Source organism: Pongo abelii, chromosome 11 (assembly GCF_028885655.2).
Source record: "Pongo abelii isolate AG06213 chromosome 11, NHGRI_mPonAbe1-v2.0_pri, whole genome shotgun sequence".
In the NCBI taxonomy this organism is placed as follows: domain Eukaryota; kingdom Metazoa; phylum Chordata; class Mammalia; order Primates; family Hominidae; genus Pongo; species Pongo abelii.
The window spans coordinates 46222441-46242565 of NC_071996.2; the positions used below are offsets into that span (position 1 = coordinate 46222441).

The 20125-nt window shown below is 36.3% G+C and overlaps 1 long non-coding RNA gene across 1 annotated transcript in view; it reads right to left on the reverse strand.

The window, feature by feature from the left end:
* Positions 1–20125, reverse strand: part of LOC129057980 (uncharacterized) — a 70714-nt gene that overhangs the window by 13607 nt on the left and 36982 nt on the right. Inside the window, exon 2 of the long non-coding RNA XR_008522765.2 lies at positions 793–860. This is a non-coding gene — a long non-coding RNA (uncharacterized LOC129057980). The remainder of the gene's footprint in view (positions 1–792; positions 861–20125) is intronic.

Consider the following 20125-nt stretch of genomic DNA (forward strand, 5'->3'; position numbering starts at 1 on the left):
TGAATAATTATTAGGCCAAGTGCGGTGGGCCCAGGCCGGCACTTTGGGAGGTGGCGGTGGGAGGATGGCTTGAGGCCAGGAGTTTGAGACCAGCCTGGGCAACATAGCAAATCCCCATTTCTACCAAAAAAATAAAAATAAAAATTAGCCAGGTGTGGTGTCTGGAACATACCTCTAGCCCCAGCTATCTGGGAGGCTCCTGTAAGCCCAGGAGTTCAAGGCTGAGAGCTATGATAGTACCACTACACTCCAGCCTGGGCAATTCAGTGAGACTCTGTCTCTAAAATAATAATAATAATAATAATCAATAAAATCTGCTAATTTCCCACTAGAATGCAGGACAATATATTTATCCTCTATGGAATTTTTAATATACTCTAAGACACATTCTAGCCTTCCCCTAAAAATCTGAGATTTCATTCAAAAGCCAGCCCAGATTCAAAGAAGATGTTTCCTCAAAAATGTTCTCTGATGAAATGTTTTGGAAAACAGGAATCTGACTCATTTATCTTCACATTTTTTACCTAGCCTAACCTATATTTTACATCAGCACAGATTGAAGCAAGTGAATGAATAAACTCAATGTGTGTCTTTGGGGATAATTTGAGTGTAATGACAGAACATAAATACATTAGTAAATAATGTAGGGGTAACATCAGTATATAAGTAAGTGAATAAAAACTAAAAACAATACATTCAAAAAGTAGTTAATTATAAGCAATAAAGAAAACACTTGGTACTAAAAGTCTAGAAGTCTTTGGGGAAGAGGAGTGACATATGGCAACAACTTACCCAAGTCAACTCTATTAGAAAGGACGATGCAGCAGAGGAGGAGACAGTTGAAGCAGATATCCAGAGTACTAAATAAAAAGAGATGGAGAATTCAAACAGAGGGCCATTAGAAAAATATTAACTTTGAAAATAACATAATTGCATAGCAAAAGAAAGATTTAGACCTACTTTTTCCCAAAGCAGTTTGTCCTTTTCTAATTAGGATCCAGTGCAGTTACTGCTAATGTATCCTAATTCATTAGTAGTAAATGGGCCTGATTTTAAAGTAACTCTTCTCAATAGCATTGGAATAGAATTCTTGAGGCAGAATAGGATATTCTAAGATGAAAGCTAAGAGTCTACTTCTGAAAAACTAAGGAGTTAAATGTTGGTGAATATAAATTCACCAGCATTAATATACATGTATCTGCATGTGTTTAGGCCCACGGCCAACTACAGAACACCTTCGTTGTACTCTGGCTTTAGGTGTTTTTTGGTTTTTTTTGTTTGTTTGTTTTTGGTTTTTTTAGTATTACTTATCCCAAGTATAATTTACGGGAGCTCTTGTTTTCATTGTCAACCTATTTTTTTCCCCACAAAATTTGATTAAAGAAAATGCTATATCTTTCATGAACTTCTTTTATAAATCTAACTAACAACAGATCAATACCTGTTAAAGACAATCTCAAATATCAGTCTCTTTTAAAGGAATTACTCAATTTATAGGACTGATTTTTAGATGATACTGAGCCGAGTCCTTCAAATGATAAGAAAAGGGGACACATAAAAAATGAAAAACAAGGTATTTGCCTAGTCCCAAAGTATTATTGATTACTATGGAAAAAAAAAAAACAGTAAATTTACCATGGAAAAACCCAGAAAAATACTATTCTAACCAAGTGATTAAGGTTAACACCATGAGTAATGAGTCATATCAACATCAAGTACCCCCCACTGTGATAACTGAGGATACACCATTACTCCTGTGGTATTCTTACCAAAATGCATAATTTCAATCTAATCATTGCAAAATATTAGTAAAATCCAAATTGAGAGACATTCTACAATACAACTGCTCATCGAAATGTTTTTTTTTTAAATGTCAACATCACAGAACACATACACTGAAGAACTGTCACAGACTGAAAAACCTAAGATGACACAGCAGTTAAACACAGTGTAGGATCTTGGACCAGATCAGGAAACAGAAAAAGAACAGTTGTGGAAAAACTGGTGATATGCAAATATGAACTATAATTCAGAAAAAAGTATCAATGTTAATTTCCTCATTTTAATCATTGTACTTTGATTATGTTACATTGTTAACATTGGAGGAAGCTGAATAAAAAGTGAACTCTTTTATTTTCATTTTTGCAATTTTTCTGCACACTTAAAATCATTTCAAAATAAGAAGTTTTAAAAAGGAGTATAAGGTCTAATGCAGGTAAACTTGCATAAATGTTTTGAAAGGAGTAATTGGGAAGGCACACAAAAAAGGTGCATGTGAGCAAGAATTTTAAAACCCACTGAATTTTTTTATTAAGGAAAACTTTGCTTTGGGATATAGAATGGTATTAATAAATATTTGTCATTAATCTCCATCTCTGCTGGGAGACAAATTAAGAAGTAGGTTTTAATTGAAGAGAGTAACAATATAGACACTGTTATAGGTTTTGGAAAGAAGTTGTCAGATTCCCTTCTTTCTCAAGCTTTAATGGAAAACACTTCTTGCATGGCAGTTTGAGAAGCGAATCTTTCTGTCACTAGTTCAGATTTGTATTCCTTGTGCTCAGAGCAGTGACTGGCAAACAGGGGATGTTCTGTGAATGTCTGTTGTGTAAAGAAAGGAATTAATATTTTCAGAACGAATTCTGAAATTTTTATCTTACATACCTGCCAAATCATTGGGACCTATCCATATATCAGTCCAATCTTCAACACTCCCCTGCCCTAAACAAATGATTTTTTCTCCATTAATTACAGACTATAAGCTGTTCCCCCACAAACTAATATGCCAGAAGTCCAAAAGTCTTTTCAGTAATAGTAAAAATTATCCTGATAAAATGAGTCTATTCATAAAAAAAGCATCAAACAAATCCCCATCGAAGGACACTCTACAAAATACTTAACCAGTACTTCTTAAAACTGTCTAGATTGTCAAAAACGAGGAAAATCTGAGAAACTGTAACAGCCAAGAGGAACTTAAGTAGACGTGACAACTAAATATCGTGGTATTTTAATAAGATCCACAGAAAAAAAGACAGCAGGAAAAAACTGGGGAAATCTGAATAAGCTATGGACTTTAATAATGTATTAATATTGTTTCATTAACTATAGCAAATGTGCCATAGTAGTGTAAGATGTTAATAATAGGTGAAACTGAGTATGGGGGATATGGCAACTTTTTATACTCTCTTTGCAATATTTTTGTAGATCTACAACTGTTCTAAAAACTAAATTTCCCTTTGAAAATTTCAATGTCAATAAAAATGTTTATATATAATTCAGTTTTGTTATATTTTGTTTATTTATTTATTAGAGACAGGGTCTCACTCTGTCACTCAGGCTGAAGTGCAGTGGAGCCATCATAGCTTACTGCAACATCGAACCCCTGGGTTCAAGCGATCCTCCCACCTCAGCCTCCCAAGAAACTGGGACTACAGACATGCACCACCACGCCTGGCTAATTTTTTTATTTTTTGTAGGGATGGAGTCCCACTTATGTTGCCCAGGCTCATAATTCAATCTCATAGAAACCTTTTAAAGTCTGTAACAAATATCTCTACTTTATTAAACAATACTTTCAAGCATAATTTCATTTTTTCTGTAAAACTAAAGTACATTATGAACACGTTTTCAACCCTTGTAAGTATACAATTATTCTTCTTCTCTGACAATCTGATGTCAGTATGCATTTTAGCAAAACCTTCCTTTAGCAAAATCTCCTCTGTTAGTACATAGGAAGCCTTTAGAACCATGCCTGGAAAATAGAATGTTTATGGAAACATGAATATTATTATATGAAGACAACTGTCACTCACTCACTGTAAACATATTATAAGGCTTGGATAGTTCTAGTAACAATGATGAACTAACTGTAGTCCATCTCCGCTTGTTCACTTGTTGCTGTTATGACCAAATATGAAAACTGTTAAATGGTCATCCAAGGTCATGAATCAGGTCTTTGACCATGGAAGGTGCTAAATGACCCACCCAGCAATGGACTGTACCTCTGTTTTAGATCCCACTGACTCCACCAAACAAGCATGGAGGCTCCCATATGTCCCTTCCCCACCGTATCACATATACACCATCTTCTGTCTCTCAACTCTCTATTGGCTTGCCTCCATCCTCCAGATCAAAATTGACCTACGATACTAAAGAAGACAGACACCCAGTGGCAAAGTACTAAAGTGAGCTAACAGCTTGTTTGGGAAGGTGACTGTACACTTCCACCTTCCCACAGTCTGTTTCCAGCTTTCAAATGTCATGACCTAAAGCCCTTGAGCATGGAACATGGAGGAAGCCACGGGTGACTGGTCCGGGTCACTCTCAGACAGCATTGTACTTGGAAAATTCTTGCAACGCACTTACGGCAACCCTCTGCCTGGCTCTAGTCCTGCCAATCAAAACCGAGGCAGGCATCCCCTTTTGGCAAGTGGCCAGAGGAGGGTGCTCTATTGTTAGAAGAAGACCCTGCAGGAAGACAGAAACAAACAGGGATTCTCTTTCTTTTCCATCTCCCTTCAAACCTGTAAGTGAAGCTGTGGTGGTGTTTCTTCTTTTTTGTCTCATCCTGTCACTCTCTAGTCTTTGAACAATAGAGGCAACAATGGTCTTGTCTAAATGATTTCACAGGCTATTATTCAGACACTCAACTTTTAACATTTCAATTTTGTCATTCTGTTTCCACACAAAAGGTGCACTTCTACAATATAATGTTCTCAGAATTATGTCAATGAGCAGTAATGGCTTTCAACATTAAGTTGATCATTAACAACTACATTATCTGAGGCATAATCAGTACTTCAGTCTTTTGTGCGATTATGACACTACAGAATTGAAGCTAATAGGAGGATTCACTCATAACAACATAGGAAAATATTTGTACAGTAATAAAAGGTTAGTGAAAAGCAAACAGTCTTAAACAATAAAATGAATAAAAATACTAACATTTTATTTACAAAAAGTGGGCTTCTAAAGGAGAAAAATAGGTAAACAATATTGCTATGATCAAATTTCTTTGTCATAAAGGTCTTCATATTGGATCCAAACTTTCTATATAGAAGTCACTATAAGCTTTATAAGGGCATATTCCAAAAAGTGTATATTTTAGGAACAGAAAATAAAATAGCAGATTCTGTGTCCTAACTGTTATTGTATCTCCTTACATTTTCAAGCTATTGGCAAAGAATATTGATTGCTAATCTTGGATATTGCTTTAAAATTGTTTTACTCTGCCCCTCCCACCTCTTGAGTGGGAAATGACTCAGGAAAAAACTGTGTCTATTTGCTCATAATCCAATGGTTGCAACCCACAATACTTGCAATGGCTTTCAGGATGCAGATCCATCAACGTGGTGACACCAAGTTCAGAAGTCTGGAGAGAAGCTCAAGTCTTTTTTGTTTGTCTGTTTGTTTTGAGACATGCTCTCATTATGTCACCTAGACTGAGTGCAGTGGCACAATCACAGTTCACTGCAGTTTTAACCTTCCGGGCTCAATCCATCCTCTAGCCTCAACCTTCTGAGTAGCTGGGACTACAGGTATGCACCACCACGCCTAGCTAATTTTTGTATTTTTTGTAGTGATGGGGTTTCACCATGTTGCCCAGGCTGGTCTCGAACTCCTGGGCTCAAGAAATCCACCTAGCTTGGTCTCCCAAAGTACTGGGATTATAGGCATGAGCCACCACACACAACCTAAACCAGAGTCTTACCAGACCATGTCTTTTATATGATTTTAGATCTTGATTAGAGTATATGAATTGTAAACAGGAAATATACCTCATCAAAGAATCAAGTCAATGCTCATATAATCATACTATTCCTATCCTTTGATGAAATAATCAAATGTCCAGAAATGTATCCTTTAAGAAAATCCTAAATTCAGAAAAAACATGGAGAAATTAATCATGTTATTAATAGCAGTGAATATCAGATCATTCTAAATACCCAAAATGACAGAGATGGTTAAGTAACCAAGGGCTACATTTTCATACACAATGAGAGATAGCATAGCCATTTTTTGTGATGTTTACAAAAAAATTAATAAATAATATAATGTTAAGTGGAAAAAAGAAAAATTCAAAATCACTTGGAGTATTTGTGCTTTGTTGTGTGTGTGTTGCATGTAAAGACCAACGCACAGAAAATAAGGGAGTGGGGGCTGGAAGAAGAAAATACGTCAAATCAATAATCTGGTTTTGTTCGGCATTTTTTTTCTTCTTATTTTTACTTCTTACTTTTCTGTTTTTCCAAATTTTCTTCAAAGGGGATACATTATTTTACAGTTTTAAAAAGGATGCCTATTAAATTCTGTCATTCAATTCTCCTTACTGGAAGATACTGAAGCAAATACACATATAACAAGGACAATCTGCCACTCACCATGGTTTCTACTCTTCAAACACCGAAAGGTACTCCTTTGATTGGAAAATACAGAAACTTTGTGCAGAACCCATGGGCCATTGGTGTGACTTCATCCTGGCCCCAAATCTTCTATCCTCTGATTAGCCCCGCCCACACTGATAAACCACTATTATTTCCAGGTGTGCCTCACCGTGACCAGAGTTTTGCCTCAGTGCCCTCTGTTAGGAGCTTCCTCAGCATAGTTTGCACGTATCTTTTCCAATTCTACCTCCCAATATCAATCCGAGAGGTTTTATGTAGGGAATGGACGCAGTACATTTTAAGGACGGGTGGAAGGCTTCTATTGCCTCATTCCAGGAAGCAGGGGAAACATGTAAAAGAATGCATGGAGTCTCATTTGGGGAGTGAAGCTGACAGGACAACCTGCGGCATGAGAAGGCGTATGGGCGAGTGGTGATTGTTCAGCACACTCTGTGCTCCAGTCAAAGAAATCGACTTGCTGACCTTTGAAAGTGTCTCGTTCTGTCTGTCCCACTTTCCTTGACACTTCATATGTTATTTGTCCTTCTTGGAGTACTCTCACTAATGCTGTCTATTCTTCCTCAAACTATGCTTCTATTTCTTTCTAAATTAGCCCATTTAAAAACAATACATATGAACTTAAGACACACAGCTTACTTAAAATTCTGCTTTTGATCACAAAGCATTCTTCCAAAATGTTCCAACTAGAGACCACTTCAACTCTGTAATTTTTCTTGTTATTTTCCATTCCACAATTATATATTGGAAAAAATACTGATCTATAGAAGCATGATGCCAAAATTGTATTAATAAAATATGGTTAAGGTTCATTCTGTTGGATATCTTTTTTAATACCTCAAAGATACAGGGAAATATTGTGAACTATAAAACACAGGACAGCAATTTGAGTTTATGACTAATTTTGAATTTGCTAAGAGTTTCTCATGTGAGTGCTCTTTTCTGATTTCCACTGGTATTTCTTTAAAATACTTAGGAAAAAAAGTAGGCGTATCTTTGATTTGAAGAAAGAATAAATGTACTGAGAAGATACAAGAACAAATTAGCCCTGAATCCATGGGTAGCCATCCTAGCAGAACACAAGTCACTGAGCAGAGACCGGGGCTTTCTTTGAAGAGCAAATCAGTTTTCCTGCAGACCAGTTTAATCGCTTTATATGAAAGAAGAAAAAACAATGTGCACAAATAGGAAGTCTTTGATACAGTCTTTGTAGTCTTCAGGATGCTTTTGGTTTCTCAATTCTCCAGTACAGGTCAGGGTTGTCAATGGTCTTGTCACATTGTCAAAAGGTGACCATCTACACTGTTGGAGTGGTCTGTCTTTGCTTGAAGACCATGCTGCTTTTGCACCTGGCATCCCACCCCCACTACATCATGCTTCCTGGCACTCGGGATGTTTGTTCAACCTCCATTCCAAGAAGCCATGAAATGACAAGGCTCTTCAATGACTATGACATCATGGCCTTCTTTCTTTCATGTATTACTGAACTGTGAGTCAGGTACTATACTGCGTGAGATGCATTAGTGAAACAGACATAAACACTGCCCTCAGGTTACCTCCAGCATTGCCTCTGTATTATTTATCTATTGCTATGTAACAAATGACCACAAAACTTGACAGCTTCAAACAATAATAAATATTTTTTAAATCTCACAGTTCCTGTGAGGCAGGAATCAGGAACCACTTGGATGGTTTAAGCCTGAGGTCTCTCATGAGGCTGCAGTCGTCTGAAGGCTTGATTAGGGCTGGAGAAGCCACTTCCACAGGGGCTCACTCACAGGGGTGGCAAGTTGGTGCTGGCCTCGGTTTCTCTCCACTTGGGCCTCTTCAGAAGGCTGGTCAGCATGGAGGCCAACTGTCTCCAAAAGAGTGATCTGAGAGAACAAAGTAGAAGCTGCAATGCCTCTTATGACCTCGCCTGGGAAGTCACGGGCCCTTGTATTGGTTATACAGGTCAGACCTGTGGAAGGGGACTCTACATGGCATGCTCACAGAAGGTAAAGATCACAAGAGGCCATCTGGGTCATCTTGCCATTGTGTGTGACACCCTCCACCACGATGCAGAATTCACTCTTAAACAAATTTGAATCCACACTGGCCTGTGACTGCTTTGACCAATTTAATACAGTAGAAATGATACTATGCTAGTTCCAACTGAAGAGTCCTTCAAGAGGACTGAAAGTTTTGATTTCCTGTCTTTTAAAGCCCTGAGCCACTGTGTAAGACGTCCAGGCTGCTGTGCTGAAAGGAATGTGTGCTACATGGAGGTGTGTTGACATATCAGGCCTGTGTGCAAAACAGGCCATGTTGGTGGATGATTCAGATGACTTCAGTATCTGCTACTGCAACCACATGAGAGATTCTGAGAGAATCCCCAAGTGAGCCCAGCCAACTCTTAAAACCAGGAGACATAATAAATTATCGTCTTTAGCCACTAAATTTTGAGCTGGTTTGCTATGCAATGTCAGAAAAATAGGATGATAGTTATGCAAACTTTTTTAGGTATTCTTGGTACTTTATGTATAACTTTTGCATTACAACATAGGTTCCACAAGTGCAGGGATTTCTATACCAAAGGCCTAGAACAGTACCTGGATCACTACAATGGCCTCCTAACCAGTTCTTCACATTCCTTTTCCCTCCTACCTTCCATTGTCCAAATAGCAGTCAGAATGACTATCGTCAAAACTTGTATCAAAGTCTTCCCTTATCCTGACTAGGCTCTATCTGTATTATGCATTATCATTGCAGTATACATATCTTTTCCATAGCACTTATTGAACTGGATATTTATATTGAAATGGATATTTAATCATAATTTGTAGAAATTATTAATTAATTAATTAATTTATTTTTTGAGATGGAGTCTCACTGTGTCACTCAGGGTGGAGTGCAGTGGCGTGATCTCAGCTCACTGCAAGCTCCGCCTCCCAGGTTCACACCATTCTCCTGCCTCAGCCTCCCGAGTAGCTGGGACTACAGGTGCCCGCCACCACGCCTGGCTAATTTTTTGTATTTTTAGTAGAGATGGGGTTTCACCATGTTAGCCAGGATGTTCTCGATCTCCTGACCTCATGATCCACCCACCTCGGCCTCCCAAAGTGCTGGGATTACAGGCGTGAGCCACCACGCCCAGCCAGAAATTACTTTGTAATGTGTGTCTCTCTGACTAGATCCTAATCTCCAATGGGCAAGGCATATCTTCTTCATTGGCCTATCCCCAGTTTCAAATACAGAACCTGGTGCATGGTAGGTGTTCAATAAATATTTGGTCAGGAATAACTTCTCAAAATGTCTAGTGCATTTCACTTGATTTTGTAATAGAAACTTATTTCTTACTGCTTTTAGTCTGCCTCTTTGGGCTATTTCCAGTTGCAAAGAAAAAGTAAAACCAATTAATGTTTTAGCTCATTTTTCACAGGCTTCTGGAAATTAGCTGTGAAAATACACATCAAAATGTGACATATACTCATCTCTTTCAGCCTTTAGATTAACTTTGGATTCTCTTATAAAAAGCAAAGATTTATTGAGAATAGACCCTCAGATTTTAACTTGTTCATCAACGCAAGATAAAAAGCAATAATTATACTCCTCCCCTTTCTCAGTTCTCATTTTACTTTTTTAGAGATGAGGTCTTGCTTTGTTGCCCAGACTGGTCTCAAACCCCTGGGTTCAAGCGATCTTCCCCCCTCAGCCTCCAAGTAACTAGGACTATAAGCGAGCACCACCACACCTAACTTACTTTCTAAATTTACTGTAATACTAGGTTTTATTTAAAAACTGACTGCATTCTCTGTCATGTATGTATTAACTTATTTATACTATGAATAAAAGTTTCTCCAACTCCCTCTTTTAGAGACCTTGGAAAGCATAAAGCCATGGTTAATGTAATAATACCAATCCTTGAAAAACAAAATCACTACCACAAACTCTTCTACACTAACAAAAAAATGGAGCCAGACAGGCTGTTAGGTAAAGCATATGCTAATAAAGCACAGAAGTGGTTAAACACAAGGACATTTTTCTTATATAGGAGACCAAAGGCCCAAATATTCAATAACAAAAATTTTAGCCATATGTGCACTTATGTAGAACAGATTATTAACTGTTCTCCTTCATAAATATAAGAACTCAATTACAATAAATCTGAATAATTTTAAATTATTTTTTCTGAAATCACAGGCATTAAGCAGTGATGATCATTCAGTGGAAATACTCATCAAGATACATGTATGACAGAAATATCAAGTTCATTTTGCAGTGTCAAATGGAGGCAAATTCTGCAAATGCTTATATTCAAAAACATTTTTAGAGTAATTACTTTTTTTGGACAACACTTTCAGTATTCTTTTTCTTTTTTTTTCTTACATATGCTTCTAAATCTGTGTTTGGAATCCAAATTTTAAATTTAATTACAAGCAGAGGAATATGCCTACTTAACATCCATGTAGGCCTAGATTACTCTAACATTCATAGATACTCATGTAAGTTTCCAGTTAGAAGTTTTCTAAAGTTTATTAATGTATATTAGATTCACCTAAAGAGCTTACGAAAATACAGATTGCTGAGTTCCACTTTCAGAGCTTCGGAGTTGGGCTGAGGCCCAAGAATTTGCTTCTTAATGAGTTCTCAGATCATATTAATGTTACTGGTCCAGGGACCAGACTTGGAGGATCACTTATCTAACCTACCACCTACTTACGTTTTACAGACAAAGAAATAAAGGCCCAGAAATATTGAAAGACTGATCCAATGTTTCTGCCACAGTCAATGGCAAAAATGACAAGACAAGGTAGGACTAGAATCAAGCTTTTCTGATTCTAAGCAGCATTTTCTTTGACTCGACTGTCCCTGTCTGAGGTGTATTCAGTACCATATGAGGTGTTAATGAATAAGCTATAGGAAAAAATAAGTCACAGCCGGGGGAAAGAGATGGCAACATAAACATCCTCTCTCCCAGTTGACAAAATTAAAGACATGCAGAACCACACCAAAAATTGTATGATTCAGGTATTTCTTTGTGGCCACTACCCCTTTTGAAGTTTATTTCCCTCTAAACATCTAAGGACTTACTTTGCATTCTTACATTGCAACGTCTTTGTTGATAACTTTTCAGTAATTCCATTACAGCAAATCACAGGGTTGTCAAATCTTCAAGGATCAGAAGATCATGAGTTGACAAGTAGCAGATGCACAGAAAGAAGTTTTAAATAAAGTGTATTCATTCCCCATGTGGAGCAAAGTAGAATACCTATTACTCGATGATAGTAAAACCAGCCGGCAAGTAACAAAGAATGTAGTTATGCCACGATATTTACCGTTTTTACCACTTTTATTCAGTAAAGAATCAAAGAATTCAGAAGAAAGAAAACTCTTAGCTTTTCAAACAAGCTGTTTCTGTTTAAGGACAGAAGTTTCTGTTAAAATTTAGTATAATTTTGATGTCATTGAGCACAGTGAAAGCTGCAGGCAAACAGAACATTCTCATTGTAATACCATGACTGTAGGCATACTTGAAACACTATCACTTCTTCAGACTATAATTATAACTGTTTGTTGCTTCTGTGGTTTCAAAGATAATAGAAGTTGTTCACAAAATTTACACAACACTGATGTGTTGCATATAAAATATAGACAATCACGTGCAAAATATCCCATTATACATTTTCTCATAGAGAGAAACAGCTGAGAAACCTACAGACCATCAAATTATGACTCCAGTGTTTCATTACAAGCAATTAGACTCCGGAACTCAAAGGTACAACCAAAATGCTCGATGTAATTTGGTTAATACCATTTAAGAGCTGGGCCACAGGTGCTTAAATCTACAGAAAAGAAAAATTCTAGTGACTATATAGGGTCCTATTACTTTATGGGTAATTTCTTGTATAGCCAGAGCCTCAAAGGTGGACTCAGGAGAAAATAAATGTGAAGTGAGGAGAAAGACTGAAAATTACACATTCATTCCACAAGTGATGACTGTGGAATGGCTACCCTGTGTCAGGCACAGTTCCTCTCCTCAAGGAACTCAAACCCCGACAGGAAAGGTGGGCATAAATTCTTTCCTTCAGCAAACACTGAATAGTGCTGTAAGAAAGAAATATCTATATGACCTGTTAGTAACGTTGTAGAACAGAGTGCTTATGTATTCAAACACTTAGGAAGTTATCACTAATAAATGACATTGATCTGTGTCTAGAATTAAAAGGAAGTTTCCAAATGGAAAAGGGCATCACCTGACAGGAAAGACAGCCAGGAAAGGCAAGCTGAGGTGAGAGCCCTTAAAAATTATGGAATTTGGACATGGTTTCTAGATACTAAGAGTCATGGAGATTATTTGAGGGTCACCAGGCAGGGTCATTTCTGAGAAACCTCTTCTGGGAAGCACATCCAAAAACGGTAGGTAAAATATAAAAGACGCCATTTTGCAATGCCTAGATGAGGTTCTGTAATCATAAATGAGTCTCTAGAAACCAAAGACAAAAAACTCAAGAAGTTAAAGAGATTTGGAATGGACTTTTGCCTTGCAGTATCTACTAATTCGTGGTGGCCTAGAATGTCAATTTCATAGTCATGCTTTAGTGACAGGACACAAACCTAAGGCCAAGGCAGAAATGGGATCAACACAACAAGGCAAATGGAAGTAAACGGTGAAGTGCAAGGATAAAATAACTAAATGAAAATTAAAGATACAAGACAGAGCATCAATATAGCTAAAAGTTGGTTCTATGATGAAACTAATAAAGAATATATCGCTGACAAAAATAAGAAGAGAGTGAGAAAGCAAAATATACAATGTGAGGAATGAAAGGGGTACTTAATTAGTGATGCAACACATACTAAAGAGATGGTAGGACAATATTACATCAACTTAAAAACAGTACATGTGAATGATTCACTGAAATGAACACATTTCTAGAAAAATATGTTATTAAAACATACAAAAACCTAGAAAATCTAAACCGCCTTAGAACTCACTCAAGAAACTAAAAGCATGGATTGAAATTTTCTACAAAGAAAAACAACTTATTGAAATATTTCTTTTGATGCATTCTATCAAGCAGTTAAGGATCAAATTATTTCATTCTTTTAGAAAAGGGAAAAAGAGGACTTGCTCTCTAATATATTGGATGAGGCTGGCACATCCTTTAAACCAAAACCACACAGAGTCAGTTTGAAACATAATTATGAGTCAATTTCACAGGATAAATGAAAAATGCTAACCTACATTAACAAAGTAAATCCAGGGATATATGAAAAAGATAATACATTATCACCAAATGGTGATTATTCCAGAAATGCAAAGTTGATTCAACATTAGAAAATTACAAAATTAATTCATTACATTAAAAGATTAAAGGAGAAAATTAAAATCACCCCCATAGATGCAGTAAGAGCATTCAATAAAACTCAATACCCATTTAATAAAACTCTGCAAACTAGGAATAGAAGAAATTTTCTTTATTCTGGTAAAGAATAACTGCCAAAGCACATACAGCAATCATAAGATTATCTTTAAGTTCAAGAATGTGACCAAATTGCTTTCTGTCACTACTTCTATTCAGCATTGCACTGAAGAGTCTTACAATAAGACAAGATAGAGTAATAAAAGTTATACGAAAGGAAATAAAAGGAAAAAATACCATTATCATGATTCAAAAACAATATTACTGTCTACATTTTAAAAGTCTAAAGACAAATTGTTAGAACATATAAGAAAATGTAATGAAGTTAGTATATACAAGTGGAACATGAATTAAACTACAATCTATACATCCCAACACAAGATAATTTTTAAAATACTATTGACAATAACATCTGAAAACATAAAGTACCTAAGGAATAAATCCAACAAGATATATAAGACATTCGAGTAGGATATTATAAAACTTTATTGAAGAAATATAATAAAGGCTTAAATGCAAAGGCATACTATGTTCATGGTTAATCATCAAGATTTTTATTCTCCCAAATTGATTTTTAGATTCATTATGATTCACAACAAACCCCAACCAGAACATATTTCTGCTTTTGGTAAAATAGAGTGGCTGTACTTTTTGCTCTAAATGCAGTACAACTAAAAACCCTAAACACACACACACACATGCACACACACACACCAGAACACTCTAGGGGTGGAGAGAAGAAGGCAGACTGGCCAAGAAACACAGGACCTGAGGTATAATATGGTGATAAGATCCTTGGGTTTTCTTTTTGCTCATATATCCCAAACTTGGAACTGAAGAAGCCAACAAAACAGTAAAGTCAGTGGCCACAGTCCAAAAATGTCTCCAAAATGCCTACTGGTCCAAGGACAAAGGAGCAGCCTAGCAAGACAGAAAACTTTTGAACATTAACCACTGTACTTCCAACAAACAATACAGAAAAATTGGTAACCCCACACCCACCCCACCAGCAAAGACCAAGCTAATAACTTGAACTTCTACTTTTGCCAAGCTGTAAATAGGTACTTAACATCCTGCTGGGTTAACGTCAGAGAAGAACAAGTAGGCCTTCATAGAAGGCCACAACATTTTTCCCACTGGCTGGATTAGATTTCCCCAATGTGCTGACAGTAAAGACTACATGGGGGGAGCCTGGACTTGTATCCCTACCATTCTCTCCCCACTGAGGTGGTATCTGAAGATGTCCACTGGAAATTCAGAACTTTCACCATTGCCCCACTCTGGACAGTTTGGCAGTTTCTTAAGAAACTAAGTGATGGTATGCAGTTACCATACAACCCAGCAATTTCTCTGCTGAGCATTTATCTGGTCATAAATGAAGACATATGTTCACACAAAAACCTGCACACAAGTGTTTACAACAGTGTTATTTGTAGTAGACCCAAACTAGAAACAACCCACATGTCCTTCAAAGGATGAATGTTAAACAAACTATGATACATCTGTACCAATAAATAAATAATTCAACAATAAAAAAATTGTTATACCTGGAACAACTTCAATAAATTCCCAGACAATTATGCTGAGTTAAAAAAGAAATCCCAAAATGTTATATACTGTATGATTCCATTTGTATAACACTCTTGAAATAACAAGATTATAGAAATGGAAAACAGACTAGTGGTTATCAAGGGTTAAGGAAAGGGTGGAAGTAAGAGGGAAGTGGGTATGACTATAAAATGGAAATATGAGTGATCTTTGTGTTAGGGGAATGCTTTGTGTCTTGAATATCGTGTCAATATCCTAGTTGTGATATCTACTATATTTTTACGAGATGTTTTCTTTGGGGAAAACTGGGTAAACGGTATATGGGATCTATGTATTATCCCTGCATGTAAATCTACAATTATCTCAAAATAAAAAGTTTAATTGAAAAAAAGCAGGTTTTTCATGAAACTTGACAAACTGATTTTAAATGAATATAGAAAAGCAAAATAATAGTATAAAGGAGCAATGCCAGGGAAATGTCAGACTAGGAAACCACAGGGCTTCATCCTTTTCTAAAAGCAACTAATAAGCTAGCAAAAACTGTCAGAATCAACTTTTAAAGAACTTGGAAAACTAGTAAAAAAAACTTACAACAACCAAGGGATGACTTGATAAAGAAAGAAGCTTCTATATGTGGTAGGAGAGTGGTACAAGAGTGGTGTGGCATTTTAAAGTGCTTGTGTACCATCCTTCACACCCCAAACTGCAGCAGCCATGAGAACAGCAGCCTGTACTCCTGATGCAGGTTGCTAGTGCCAGAGGGAGCAATACAAACTGTATTATTAAAGAATTATGGTGTGGGTTTCACCCTGTCTGGTAGTTTCATCAAAGACCAGCACAAAAGCTTCCTTGTGTTTCACCCAACTCAAGTGTCCCCAGAGCTGGGATGCATACTAGAAAAGGTGTCAGAAAACCTAAGCTTTCACCTCTGAGTACCCTTTGATCTCCATTCATGTAGGAAGTGAATGCTAAGGCAGAGTTTTAAACAGCCTGGCTAAGGATTGAAGAAGTGCCCAAACAAAAAGCAAATGTACAAAGACTGAGAGAATTTTATCTTTTTATTTTTCTTCTCCCTCTCCTCTTCTCCTTTTTTACCTCCTCCTCCTTCTTCTTCTTCCTTTTTTTTTCAGTGCCAAGTGTCTAAGTTACCTCTGTGAAAACACAAGCTGACCACTAAGCTAGAAGAACATAGACTTCAATGGCTACATGTGATTAGAAAAAGAAAAAAGAAAACACTCAGAGAGACTTAAAACTAGTTTAGAAAATTCACGGAACAAGCAAACAACCACAACCCACACCAAGCAGGAAAAATAAGCCTCAAGGAAGAGGAAAGCATCTGATTTTCAGACTTGCCACATTTTAATATTCAAAATATCTAGTACTCAACAAAATTAATTATGAAGCATGAAAAGAAATAAGAGAGTATGGCCCATTCACAGGGCCATTTCCATTAATTAAAAAATTAATAGAAACTGTTCATGGAGATACCCAGCCATTAGACCTATTGGAAGAAGGCTTTAAATAAACTGTATTACATAAAGTTAAAGAAGTAAAGAAAGCATAAAAATTAACTTAAGGAAATGAGATAAATGCTGTCTCAACAAATAGAGAATAGCATGACATACAGCTGTAGTCCCAGCTACTTAGGAGACTGAGGCAGGAGGACTGCTTGAGACCAGGAGTTTGAGGCTGCAGTGCACTATAATCATGCCTGTGAATAGCCACTGCATTCCAACCTGGACAACATAGTGAGGCCTCATCTCAAAAAAAAGAGAGAGAGAGAATGTGTCAATAAAGATATAAAAAATGTAAAAGGAAATCACATAGAGATTCTGGAGTTGAAAAATTCACTAGAGGTTTTCAACAACAGATATGAGCAGCCAGAAGAATTGATTAACTTAAATATAAGTCAACTGAGATGATCCAATAAGAGAACCAGAAAGAATGAAGGAAAATGAGCACAGCCTAACAAACTATGGGGCACCAACAAGAAACTAACTACACATAATGGTAATCCCAGAGGGCAGGGGAAGAGAGAAAGGGGCAGAGAGAACTCTCGAAGAAAGTGTGGCTGAATATATTCCAAATTTAATGAAAGACATGAACCTACACATCCAAGAAGCTCAATGAACTCTATGCCTATGGAAAATAAATGCAAAGAGATTCACACCAAGGCATATGATAGCTAATATTTCAAAAGATGAAGGCAGAATTTTGGACCAGCAAAAGAGAAGCAACTCATCCCACACAAGGAATCCTTCATAAGACCATAAGCTGATTTCTCTTCAAAAGTCAGTGAGGCCAGAAGGAATGGGATAACATGGTTACATATTTAAAGTGCTGAAAGAAAAAAAAAATCTGTCAACCAAGAATTCAATACCTGGTAAAACCATCCTTTAAAAATGAAGGGAAAATCAAGATATCAGATTTTAAAAACCTGACAGAATTTGTCACTAGACTTGCCCTACAAGAAATGCTAAAGGAAGTTCTCTAAGCTGAAATGAAAGGACACTAGAAAGTAACTTGAAACCATATGAAAAAATAAAGAACAACAGTAAAGAAAGCCATATAGTAAACACAAAAGCCAGCAGTGTGGAGATAAACCCTAGACCAGTGGAACAGGACAGAGATCCCAGAATCAGATCTATGCACCTAGACGGAAAACTGATAAATGAAAGAACTAGCATTACAAATCAGTGGCAATGGGACAAATTTATCAATAAACTATGCTGGGACAATTGATCATACGTATGGAAAAAAATGTAGTAGTATCTTCCACCCTGTAAACAATTAATTCTAGATGGATCGATAAATAAGAAAAGAAAGATTTTAACTTTAAAAGGGAACATAAGAAAACATATCTTTCACTTCAGGGTAATAAATAATTTTAAAGTAAACAAAAAGCATAAACCAAAACAGAAAAGATTGATAAGGGATTACTATCTGAAATCAGTTTTTAAATCCCGTGAATTAAAATTTAAAAGTAAACAGCCTGCCAGATGCAGTGGCTCATGCCTGTAATCCTAGCATTTGGGGAGGTAAAAGCAGGCAGATCGCTTGAGTTCAGGAGTTCAAGACCAGCTAGGCCAACATGGGGAAAACCTGTCTCTACAAAAAGTACAAAAATTAGCCAGGAAAAAAAAATTCAAACATTTTTCTTACTAAAAATGAAAAAAAGATACAATGAATAGTTTTTCACAGGAGATGAATAGACAGTAAACATGAGAAATTTCTCAATGCCAATTGTGATCAAGGAAATGTGTATTAATTCTACCATGAAATACAATGTCACATCCAAATAGACCGCAAAAAATAAAGTCTAAAAATGCCAGGTATTGGTAAGGTTGGTAGGTTGGTGCAAAAGTCATTGCAGTTTTTAACCATTACTTTTAATGTCAAAAACCACAATTAGCTTTGCACCAACCTAATATATAGACCAAGGAAAACTCCCATACACTGCTTGTATAGAGTAAATTGGTAAAATCACTTTGGAAAACAAGTTGGAATTATTTGGAAACTGTGAATTTGTGCATACCCAGCAATACCGCTTCTAGGTATACATCTTAGAAAAACACTTAAATACATGAACATGAGGAAACCTATGCAAGAACATTTATAGTAACATGTTTGTGATAATAAATCAAGCCAAACACCCAATAAAAGAAGAATAAAAAAATTAATTGGGATGCATTCTTGAAATAGAATACTATGCAAAAGTGAAAATACACAAATTACTGACATATGCATCAAGATAAATAAATTCTCGAAAACATATGAGTGAAAATAGCAAGTTGTAGAATAATACAAAGTTCAAAAACAGGCAAAATGAAACAACACTGTAACACATATTTTTATTTAAAAATATGCATATCATCTCTACATAGATTAATATATACACATATATGGTAAACTTTAAGGCAAATAAGGAAATAAACCTAACTCCAGATGCTGATTACCTTTAGGTAAAGGAGAGAGGATGTAATGGGATAGAGGAAGGGGGTGCAATTGGGCAGGACCTCACAAAACAAAGGCTTTCAAAAGTAAAAGTAGTATTTTATTTCTTAAGCTGAATTGTGAGCACTGATCATTTTATTATGTTTAGATGCTACTTACATATCATATATGTATTCTTCCAGTATGCTGTATTTCACAAAAGAAATTATTATATTCACAATAAAATATTAAGCATTTTATTTATAATAAAAAGTGAAAACAAAATCTGAGTCGGGAAAATTGATCAAGTCTATGTTTTAGAAAGATTATTCTGATTGACATAAAGAAGAGAGACTACTATCTAGAAGGGAGAAAATAAGATTCTAATCTGGGCAATGCCAAACACAGATTTAAAGAGAAACCTGCAAACATGTAATTGACAGAATTGCTGATAGAATGGATGCAATGACACTGATGTAATTTGTGCCTGGCATGATGTAATTTGTGCCTGGTTATGATGACCAAAGAGAACTGTAGGAAAGTCCCTAATTGAGAGGTGGGAAGAGAAATAGGAGCAAGCAATGGAAAGGTAGAAAGATACCCACAAGAGAACAGCATCCCAAAAGCCAAGTGAAGATTAAGAAGCTAGAGTTTGGACTGGATAACTTCAATCACTGAGAAGTATGTTTTGAGGTCTTCTGCTGATACAAAATGTACAGGAATAGTTTTCTGAAGTTGAGGACAATGGAAAAGGTTTGGAATAGCAGCTGTGGGAAATACAGTAGGGAAAAAAACAGAGACTAAAAGACTGTCCCATAGCAAGGAGGGTCCATAGCT